The sequence below is a fragment of the Pteropus alecto genome, unplaced genomic scaffold, assembly GCF_000325575.1.
Source record: "Pteropus alecto unplaced genomic scaffold, ASM32557v1 scaffold141, whole genome shotgun sequence".
NCBI lineage: Eukaryota > Metazoa > Chordata > Mammalia > Chiroptera > Pteropodidae > Pteropus > Pteropus alecto.
Window position 1 is genome coordinate 57,980 of NW_006430459.1, and position 11,855 is coordinate 69,834.

At 36.8% G+C, this 11,855-nt stretch overlaps 1 pseudogene; it reads left to right on the forward strand.

Moving 5' to 3' along the window:
- The first annotated feature begins 2,055 nt into the window (after positions 1 to 2,055).
- Positions 2,056 to 3,149, forward strand: LOC102880633 (annotated as a pseudogene).
- The last annotated feature ends 8,706 nt before the right edge of the window (positions 3,150 to 11,855 follow it).

Here is an 11,855-nt window from a genome sequence, read left to right on the forward strand (position 1 = left end):
ATGTTATGAGCTGCTCTTCCTGGCACTGGTGCTTCAGGCTGGGGAGCTCAGTGTTGGCCTGGGACCCCTTGCTCCTCAGGGGGGACCTCTACAGCTGAGATATCCTTCCCAATTCTTAAGTGGAACAGATGGGTGTGAGACCAGCCTATTTCATATCTCTGCCCCTCCTACCCATCTCTATGTGGCTTCTTTATATCTCTAGTTTTAGGGGTTCTATTCAGCTAGTCTTCAGGTGGTTCTCAAGAGTTGTTTTATAATTTAATTGTAATTTTAATGTGATCATGGAAGAAGGCGAGCATAGCATTTGTCTACTTTGCTATCTTGACTGGAAGTCAGTGGTTGCTTTCTTATTATTGAGTCTTGGGCTTTCTTTTATATATTCTGGATTCAAGTCCTTTATCAAATACATAATCTGCAATTTTTTTCTCCAAATCTGTGGCTTGTCTTTTTTTTTTCTTTTTTTTTCCTTTTGTATTAGTTCCAGGTATACTGCACCATGGTTAGACATTTATATAACTTACAGAGTGATCCCCCTGATTAGACTAGTACCCATCTGGCACCACACACAGCCATTACAATATTATTGACTATATTCTCTATGCTGTACTTCCCATACCCGTGACTGTTTTGTAACTACCAACTTGTACTTCTTAATTCCTTCACCTTTTTCACCCAGTCCCCTAACCCCACTCCCATCTGGCAATCACCAGGGTGTCTTCTGTATCCGTAAGTCTGTTTTCATTTTATTTGTTAATTTATTTTGTTCCTTGGATTCCACATATAAGTGGAATTAGTTGGTATTTTTCTTTCTCATTCTGACTTATTTCACTCAGCATAATACTCTCTAGGTCAATCCACATTATTGCAAATGGTAAGATTTCATTTTTTATGGCTGAGTAACATTCCGTTGTATATATGTACCACCTCTTATTTATCCATTCATCCATTGATGGACACTCAGGTTGCCTCCATATCTTGACCATTATAAATAGTGCTGCAGTGAACATAGGGGTGCATAAATCTTTAGAAATTAGGTTTTTTTTCTTTGAGTAAGTACCCATAAGTGTAAATGCTGAGTCAAAAGGTAGTTCTATTTTTAATTTTTTTAGAAACCTCCAGACCATTTTCCATAATGGCTATACCAGTCTGCAATCCCACGAACAGTGTTTGAGGGTTCTCTTTTCTCCACATCCTCGCCAACACTTGTTTTTTGATTTGTTGATGATTGTGGCTTGTCTTTTAATTATCTTTATAGTGTCCATTGAAGAGCACAAATTCTAAATTTTGATGAACTCCAATTCATCAAATTTTCTCTTAGGGTTCGGGTTTATTGTATCTTATGAAATATTTGTTTAATCTAAGGTTTCAAAGATTTTCACCTATGTTTCCGATATGTTTCACAGCTCTTTTTTGTTTTTAAGTCTATGATACAATGCAAGTTAATTTGATATATGGCATGAGCTAATAATCAAGGTTCTTTTTAAACATTTGATCCTTTCAGCATCTTTAGCTGAAAACACTATTTTTTCATTGTTAATTTTCCTTTACATGTTTGTCAATAATTTCTTGACCTGATTTTTTGTTATGACCCTGGTGATACAATTATGATAATTTCTGGATATGTGTGTGTGTGTGTGTGTGTGTGTGTACATATACACACACACACATATTTGTCTGCTTTTATGTATGTGTGCAATACTTCTATCAAAATATTTCACAATGAGAATAGAAATGATAATGAAGACAATAAGGGCAGGGCCTGGCTGTGGCATGGAGCTGCAAGGTGACCCAGAAGATGGCCTCTGCACGTGGGTGGCTCCTCCCCCACCAATCCTGAGCTCTCGCCACCATGCGGTCCTCTCAGTGTGAGCCTTTGTGCCTGTCTCCGGGACCCCATGACAGCTGTGCAGGGCAGTGGCCCAGGTCATTGTCTTGCTTCATTGTCTCTTCTTGACAAGTGCTGGCTGCACGTGGAGCCCTCACATGCCCCAGTGGCCGCTGGAGCCCTGGGACCCATGGGTGCTGGCAGGAGCATCCCAGGGCATGCAGAAGGAGATGAAGTACCTGAATCCCTGGTGGTCTGACAATTGCGGCCTCCTGCACCTCACCATCCCACTGAGCTTGGCAGGGCTCCAACTGGACCAGAACCTGGACTTTTACCTGCTGCTCCTACTGTCCACCCTGCTCTGGGATGAGCTGCTGCTCAGGAGTGGCCCAACAAGTACCACCTATATGCTCAGCTGCTTCCCGGCCTGAGGATGGGGGCATGTGGACCGCGTGCACTCCAAAGGCCAGGAGCTGGACCCCGCAGTAGAGCCCAAGGGCCAGCTGCTCAGGGAGGTGATTGGGCTGGGAGTCCCATTCATTCCCTGCACCTGGGTGGCCTGTGTACAGCGTGGCGGCTGGAAACACTGATGGGGTCCCAGGGCTACTCTGTGCTGCCGCAACCTTGTAGGCCGGAAGAGTTGGTACCAGCTGTGTGGCAGCAGCCAGGCTGCACAGGGCGGTGGAGGCAACCCTGAGCAGCTATGAGTAGCCCCTTGGTGGCTAGGGAGGAGGAGAATGCATCTGCCAAACCAACAGCTCAAGTGTCTGATGCCAGAGGACACGCAAGTGAGAAGAATAGGGTACTAAGAGCTATGGGTCAGTTCCCAGCATGAGGAAAATGAGCAAAGAGTGTCAACCTAGAATGAAAAATTGCTATGGCAGAAGAATGTAGGTGAAAATAAAATAACAGATAAATCTGAATGGGAAGCAGAAAAGACCGCTAAATCTAGAAATGAGACATCTAAATGGGACTGGCACATCTTTCTCTTTGGAAAACATTTCAGTTGTTTTCATCACAGCCTGAAAATTCACTATAGGACATCTCACTGGGAGATATTCCTCCTCTTACAGGAAGTATCAATGATGGCTTGAATTCTTCAGCACTTTACAATGTAAATTGTAGCCAGGCTATAAGCCACAGTATGAATTTCCATGAGGCCATGTTGCTGTGTCCTGATAATACATTTAGAAGAGATTCAGTAGAAAGGACTTCACAGCCACAAGAATCAATTCTGCAGTTAAATTCTCATACCATCAATCCTGAATAAACCCTTCCTGGAACTAATTTGACAGTATTTCTTCCACTTGCTGACCATAGATGAGGAATCTAACAAGCCAAGACCTTTCAACAGCATGTTAAGCAGGTACTATTTGATGGATTTACAAGTGTCACTAATCTATGATATTAGATGAAGAGGGAAAAATAAAATTGCTGCTCAGAACTGTGGTAAGCACAAACCGGACATAATTTTTAATCTAGAAGATGATGTATGTAACTTGCAAGTAAAGAAGGAAACCGTCAAAAGAGAGTAAGTCCAGTTTAACAAAGCCATTAATGTACTGAAAGAGAAGCTACATAGCCTTTATCATGGTTTTTTTAGCATGTTAAGAGATGATGAAGGCCAGTCAATCCAAACCAATATGCTCTTCAATGCAGCGATGATGGAAGTATTTTGATTTTACCCAAGGAACTGGTGACCTCAGGCCACAAAAAGGAAGACCAAAAGGGAAAAAAAAGGGGATAGAAGAAGAAGAAATCGAAGATGGATCCCATTAATATATACAAAGGAATGATGTTCATAAGATGATATATGGATCATAAACCAATGAAATTGCTTCAACTTTTAGCTCAAGTATTACATAATTATCTTTAAGTACTGCTAGTTGAATCATTCAGTTAAGTCTACATTTTGAAGCTTATATGGACAGAAGTTTAGGACTTCAAGATCAGACCTGTTGGAAATATGGGGAAAACCACAACTTTTCATGAAGTCCTGCATCGTATGCATAATTTTTAAATATGTACAAAAAATAGGGTGACATGAAAACTTGATATGACTATCCAGTCACTTTAGTAGCCAGTTTTTTAGTAATACAGTTACTCGAAAGAGAGCAAACAATGGTTGTAATTATTTTTAAATGTATTGCAGTTTTTATGACTTGAAATGCAAAGTAGCCTTAACATTCTTTTTAGCACTGAAGTATAGTGAGATTTTCAAAAGCTATTTTAGTTTAATTTTTACAAATACTTAAATTATGGCTTTTTCTGTTGAAATAAAGTTTATATTTGAATTTATAAAAATTAACTTTTACAGAAATTCTAAACAAATTTACCTTGGATATTTTTCCTCCAAAATACCTACATTCAGGAACACTGGTGAATATCTAGCAAATAAGGCAGCACAATGTTAAACTCAAGCCAAATCAAAGTCAATATAGTATGTTAAACTGATAAAGGAACCCCCCTCCTTGGATTTAACAGAATACTATATGAAATACAAAACTATAAATGGCCAAACTCTAAACCAAGATGTCAAAAAAAAAAAATGAAGCTTTGAAATATTAGAGTGTATTAGGCTCCAATGGCTGAGGACAAAGACCTCTACAATCACAGAAGATTTTAGAGAGAGAACAGAGCTACATGCCTATAGGGAAATAGAACTCCCTGGAAAGTAAAGCCAGCCTTAGAGATGGCCTCACATCCATAACATTGATGTTTCACAAAAAAACTCAACGTAGTTTAATGTGAAAAATGATAAGCCATACAAGAACACAAACTAACAGTAGGGGAAGAGTCAATAGATAAGCATAGACTCTATAACCAAAGAACTGGAAATACTGAAACCCTGTGAAACAGGACAATAAAGAAACGAGTTGATTTGAAAATGAACTAAAAAATATCATTAATCCTAGAAATAATGGCACTGAAATGAAAATAAGTTATTAACATGAGTACTGTTAGTCTAATATTTAATTTCAAAATTAGGAAAATCGCAGTTATCAGATATCATTTCTATTGTAAGAATCATTTGCCTAACAGTGTAGAAATCACAAGTCAAAATATTATCTTGGGTTACAGAAATGCAGTGTTTTATAAGAGTGGATTTTTATAATAAACTTTTTCTCCACTTAAAAAAAATAAGTCATAAATATCAGCCATAGTCTTATGACCTGTTTCAGAAATGAAGACTATCTGCTCATATTTTTCTTTGCTATGCTGTGTACACATTTTAATATATTAATTTATCTTTCACTCTCATCCTCCTTCTGTACTCTGTTTTGTGATGTTGGAGCTGGGACTTCGTAAACCAGATTTCTTCGTTGCCTGCTGAATGCCTGTTAAGCTCTGCCAGTAGAAGAGGGTAGAGAGAGACTATGTTTGTAGGAGAAAAAAGGGTCTGGCTTCTTCCTGTTTACGTCTCTGGACTTCTTGCAGTTCCTCTGAGCATCATTCCCATATGCTTCTTCACCTAGGTAGATGAAGTTCCTTCTGACAGAAGTAAACAAATTCATTTGTAGGTTTCCCAACACTTGCAGAACTAGTTCATTGAGCTCTCCTTAGAGAAGTCAGGTAAGTAGCGCCCATTCTACAGAAGTCTGATTGTCAGGCCCTCAGACTTTAGGAACACCAACACCAGCTGAGAAGTTTCCTTTATCAGAAGTCTGTGCTTCAATTCCACAAGGCCCCTCCTATTATTTTCAATGTCTTTGATAAGTTTTAATAATTCCAACCTCTTCCCTTTGCTCTACCAGCCCTGCTGCTTCCTCCAGTTTTTACCTCCATGATCCCTTTGAGTTCTCTCATTTGTACATTTTTGAAGTCATGAAGCTAATAATTTTGTATCTAGTAAATAAGTTTGTATATTAAATTCTGTCTATTCAAATTACTTCTGCTATTTCTGTGTCCTGATTTATAAAGAAAGTGGTAACAAAAGTGGTTCTAGGAAACACCCTAAAAATGAGATTGGAGGATAAATTTGGTTGTGTCCTTGAGATATAAGAATTCATCAAGAGGACATAACAATCCTTAGTGTGTATGCACCTAAAAGCAGAGTTTAAAAATACATGATATAAAAACTGAAAAAAAAACGAAAGGACAAATAGGCAAATCTACAATTATATTTGGAGACTGTGACACTCCTCCCTGAGTAAATGATAGAAAAGGTGGATAAAAAATATGCAAGGATATTGAAGGACCCAAACAGCACTATCAATCAAATTAATGTAATTGGCATTTGCAAAACACTCCACACAACAACAGAAAAATATACATTATTTTCAAGTACACATGTAATATTCACCAAAATAAGCTGTAAAACAACTCTTAACAAATGTAAAAAAATTTAAATCATATAAAGTATATTCTCTACTAAAGAATACAAGAGATATCTTCAAATTCACCAAATAATTGGAGATTAAACAACACATTTTAACTAACTCATATTTCAAAAGAAATTCTTGAGGGACATTAGAAAATATTTGGAAACAAGTGAAAATAAAAATAGATCATATTAGAATTTGTGGCATTTAGCTAAAGCAATGCTTCGAGAGAAATTTATGTCATTAAATGCTTACATCAGAAAGGAAGACAGAACTCAGATCAATAATCTAAGCTTCCACTTTAAGAAACTATAAAAAAAGTAAATCCTAGGCAACAAAAGAATGGGAATTATATAGATAAAAGCAGAAATAAATGAAATTGAAATTATGGAAACAAATCACATCAATGAGCACAAAAGCTGTTTCCTTGAAAATATCAGAGAAAGTGAAATATTCAATGATATTAAAAAGCTTTGGACACTTTTAAAGTATAAGAAACTGTAGGTATAGAGTAAGGGATGTATGATACGTGAGTTTTCAGAAAGGGTAAAAATGATAAACCTACATTATAATCATATTAATAAATAAATGTCTTATGATCTAGTAGAAATGTGTAATTATTTAAAAATTTGGGATAGCCAACAAATCATTTAGATCTATAGTAAATGCATATAAAAGGACAAGATTATCGATAACATACGAAAATAAGGAACAGTTATAATTTTACAAGGGGAAAATGCTGGTTAAGTATAAAACGAGGTTAGTAAAAAAAGTTATTGGTAAAGATACAGGTGTTTATTATTTCCATTTTACTCTTTTTTGGAGAATGTGAACCTATATTTTTAGAAGGGAAAAATAAAAATGTTATATAAGATTGTTTCATTGCAAATGAATTAAGTGCACCCTTTTGATAGCTGAAAATCTATAGAAATATCTTTAGATCAAAATCATTTGGTAAAGATCAGAACTTGATGAGTTGCAAAAGAACAAACTACAAATGATAGAGTAGTAAGAAAATTCCTGAGGCACAAGAATAACATGAAATCATAACAGAGGAACCATTCATGACTTTGATAGGACGGTGTGTGAATGAAAACATTAAAATGGAGAAATTGTCAATGCAGAGAGAAGAGTGTGAGACATAGCTACCAACCAAGCATGTATTACCTACAGTAGAGGAGTGCTAACAAAAAATAATGACAAGAATATAGAGTCCAACATAGGAAATACAGTCAATAGTATAGTAATGGCTATGTGTAGAGCCAGATGGGTGACAGAGTAATCAGGGGGATCACTTCATAAACTAAATAAATTTCTAACCAATGTACTGTATACCTGAAACTAAAATTTTTTTTTAATGAATCCTAGTTCTTTTTCATGGTATTCAGTTTGAAAGATAGGTATGGAGTTAACTTAGAAGCTATGTGTTGAATAATAGTTCATCAAAGAAAATGCGGGTCATTGTTATGAAAATATTGCATCATTCTTAGGTAAGTCAGTATTTTAAAACCATACATTTTCACTCATGCAGCACTAATGGCATTAATGACTGAAAAACATATTTTAAATAATAGTGTTTATTATGCACTGTTACAAGAGACATATAAACAAGTTTTGACAAATAATATGTATACAACACTCATAACGATGAAAGCAATCATAATAATTCTTCCTTCCAATATTGCCTACTAACAACCTTTCCTATAAATATTGGATTCAATATCATGTCATTGGGAATAGGACTTAAATACAAATATAATTTTCCCTTTTAAAATGTTACTAGTTTTTCTCAAGAGACAGTTTTAAAAACAAGATAAATGCTTACTTGTGACGCATTGTATTTGAAAGTCTGAGAGAAGTTACATGACTACACATAGCCTGCTAATTGGATTTCAAAGAGTTTTTGGTTTGTTTCTTTGCTTCTTTATTGATACATAGCCAGCAAGCATGGCAGGGGCTGAAAAGAATCCAGCAAGATGTTGACCAATATTACAAACAAAACATCTAGATAATGAGCATTTATTTTTGGTAATCTAAATAACATTTTAAAATATTTAGAGGATTTTATTTGTTATTATAATGATAATTCTTATGTGCCTTAGAAATGTTAGAAATATCGAAAGCATAAATAAAGGAATAAAAAGTCACTAATATTTCTACAAGCAGGAGAAAAGCATTGTTACTATTTTGCTGTATATGCTCTCAGTTGTTTGTGTGTAAAATGGAAGAATTGTGAATGCAGAAAAGATGTGAGATATAGGTACATATAACACGTGTGTGTATATGTGTGTGTCCCACAGTCTCTCAATCTGGTTTTAATTTGACTAACTTGAAATACTGGGACAGTTGTCATACGTTGACAATTTACGTTTTAAATTTGGATTATAGGACTTCTGATACTGGCCATGATGAGAGTAATGGGACCAAATTTACACACGTACTTTAAACAACTAAAAAAACAGGTAACTACATGAAACAATGATTTTCAATATGTTAGACATCAGGCAAAGGAGAACAGTGTTCTCTGAGAGATGAAAAGCAAATAAGTTAAGCCCTATGATTGCCCAAGCTTACTGCCTAGGAAGAAATTACAGATCACAGCACACAGTGGAGGAGCCTGGTCATCTCTTTGAGTTGAGGAGATGAAGCTGGGTGTCTAGGGGTGCTAGGTGGATAGAGTTTACAGGACAAAACCCCAGAGACAGAAATCTCAAGAGATCATTCATGTCTGGGAATTCTTCTTCCCATCAGTCAAAGTGGAAAACCTCATACATAATTCATGAGACTCAGTAAGAATACACAGAATGGCTTTGCCTTAGAAATGAGAAATATTAGCCATAGTCTAAATGCTACTTTTATCTCACCTAAAAAAGTTTAGAAGCAAGACCCTTAATGATCATATCGTTACCAAGTAACTTGTATTCCAGAACAAAGCTAAGGAATATTTATTTACCCAAACACAAAAATACCCGGCAGTTAACAAGGTAAAATTTCCAATGCCTGACATCCAATCAAAATTACCAACCATTCAAAGAAGCAAGGGATCCCTCTCTCTGCCTCTGAGAGGAGACCACACTCTATGAAGTATTATCTCTTTTCTAATAAACTTTCCTTTTGACCCTAAAAAAAAAAAGAAGCAGGAAAGTAAGATCAATAATGAAAAATATAAAATAAATTAAAACTTACCTAGAAATGATACAAATGATAGGGTTAATAGATAAAGATATGAAAACGGTATTATATATAAGTGTATTTCATATGTTCAAAAGATAGGGGAAAGGTTAAACATGTTAAATGGGGCCATGGAAGATACAAAAAAGACCTCAAGTAAACAGAGCATTGGTGAGTTGTGAGGCAACTTCAAGTGGCCTGTGTACATACATTTGGAGACCCCAAAGGAGAGGGAAAATGGGGAGATGGCAAAAATATATGAAGGAAAAATCTCCAAATTTGATGAAAACTATAAACCTAGAGATTCAAAAAGCTAAAAGAATGCCAAGAACAAGAAATATGAAGAAACATATACCAGGGCTCATAATAATAAAATTACTTAAAATCGACGATAAAGAGAAAATCTGAAAAGTACCCCGAGGGGAAAAAAAAGACACTTTACTACAGAGGAGTAAAGATAAGAGTAGATTTGTTGTCAAAACAATGAAAGCAAGAGGGGAATGGAGCAATATCTTTAAAGCACTGAAAAATTAAACTGTCAACCTAGAATTCTATATACAGTGAAAACATATTACAAAAAACAAAGGTGAAATAAAGGCTTTTTCCGAAATACAAAACCTTAAAGAATTAATCACCAAGAGATATGCACTACAAGAAATGTTAAAGAATGTTTAAAAGAAATATTCAAGTCCTCCAAGAAGACAGAAAATGATACCAGATAGAAATGTGGATCTACACAAAGGAACGAAGAGCACCAGGAATAGCAACTTAATGAATAAATATAAAGCTGATTTTCTTATTTATGTAAATGCCTTTAAGAGATAACTGTTAAGTAAAGATAATAACAATGCATGGTGGAGTTTATAACATAATGTACAGTAGAAGTAAAATGTATGCCAACAGTAGGTGAAAGGATAAGGGGAAAAATGAAATTATACTGTTGGTTTTTGTGTGTTTGACTATTTTTATTGACCAATTGTTTTCCTTTTTTTTTTTTTTGTACCAAGGCCCTAGCATAGTGACCACTTATTCCAGGCATTAAATTGCACTCATCACTTAAATGTGAACACGATGTAACTAGAGGGGCTGCTGTGAACTCCAAATCCAAATTACTCTTCTTTGTTCTCTTCTCTGTTGAATAAGGGACTCTTATAGGAACCACTTGTCCTGTATTCTTGAAGTGGATTAAGCTACACAGCTTTAATAGGTTTTGGTTGAGATTAGGGAAGCTGAATATCAGTCAAGGAGATTGTATGTTATGTTGAGAGCAGAGGCAACAGGTAGAAGTAAAATGAGCCCAGATCTCTGTTCTTGTTGAGGGCGTTTCAACGTGACCTAAGGATAATTTCAAAAGATGGAAGGATGGGTGGAAAAACAGAGAGGGCCTGCTAAGTTACTGAGTACTGAGAGGCCACTAGGTTAAGGGAGGAGAGTTCAAAGCAGGTCCAGGCCCAGGAAGACAGAAACAGGGATTGGGGTCAGCAAGAGAGAAGAGCCTGTGCAAAATCCTAAGGTAGCTTCTGGAATGGAGGGAGAATAGCCAGTCCTGAGCTGAGAATAGAGACTGGATGAGTAATTAGGAGGACAGTATGGACCTATGTATATCTAGTTCAGAGGTGGTGGGCAATGAGGGCTTGGAGAAACTAGAAATGAGATGGGAAAGTGTGCTGGGGGACCACGAGTTGTTGGCAGTGCTGGAAAGCCAGGCAGCAAAATTGGCATTCAATGTACTGGATAGAATGGAGTCTACATCTATATACCTGTACAAGAGCATGAGGGACTCCATGTCTCAAGAAAGGTCTTCTAGCCCAGAGCTTTCCCCACTATGCTCAGGGAGAACCCTAGAGTTCTGTGGTTGGGTGCCCCAAAAGGGAAGAAAGGGTGCTCGATGGACAGGACTCTGGGTTTGTAGTCCTCATTTTAACCAGACTACTCTGCCTTCTTCACATTCACAGAGTAGATTAGTGTGGAAGGCTTTGGTTGGAATAAGAGGTTTCACCTTTAAAGTTTTGACAATCATAGTCTATCAGGAGATACAGGGTATATCATGGAGATGTTCCAATTAGATATAGGATGTATAGGATGGATTCATGGAATCCTAGCTTCCTAGGCCCAAGGTTGTCTCCAGCCCCTTGCACTGTTTGGTATAAGCAATTTTAGTTACTACAGAACTGCCAGCTGCCTTAAAAAGGTTAGAAAAAGTGTTTGAGTATTGGTGGATGTATGCTCAGCCTTGAGAAGGATACCAGGAGCAGAGTATTAAAAGTGACCCAAGATGGCTTAAATATGCCTGTACTCAACCAGAAATCCACCAATCAGAATTGTTTTCTTTGTTTCATATATATAATTACTGAAGAAGGGTCCTGTTCACTGATTGAAAGCGTGGAGTCTGCCCACCGCCTGGGCCTTCCACCTCCCTGGAGAAAACCGCAGAACTCCAACTGCTCACGTGACTTCAGAATTCCTGCGGGAATCTAGACCGAGGGTCGTTATGGAATCTCCCTGGGCCCAAACGCCCTCTTAGAGGATGCTCTCGA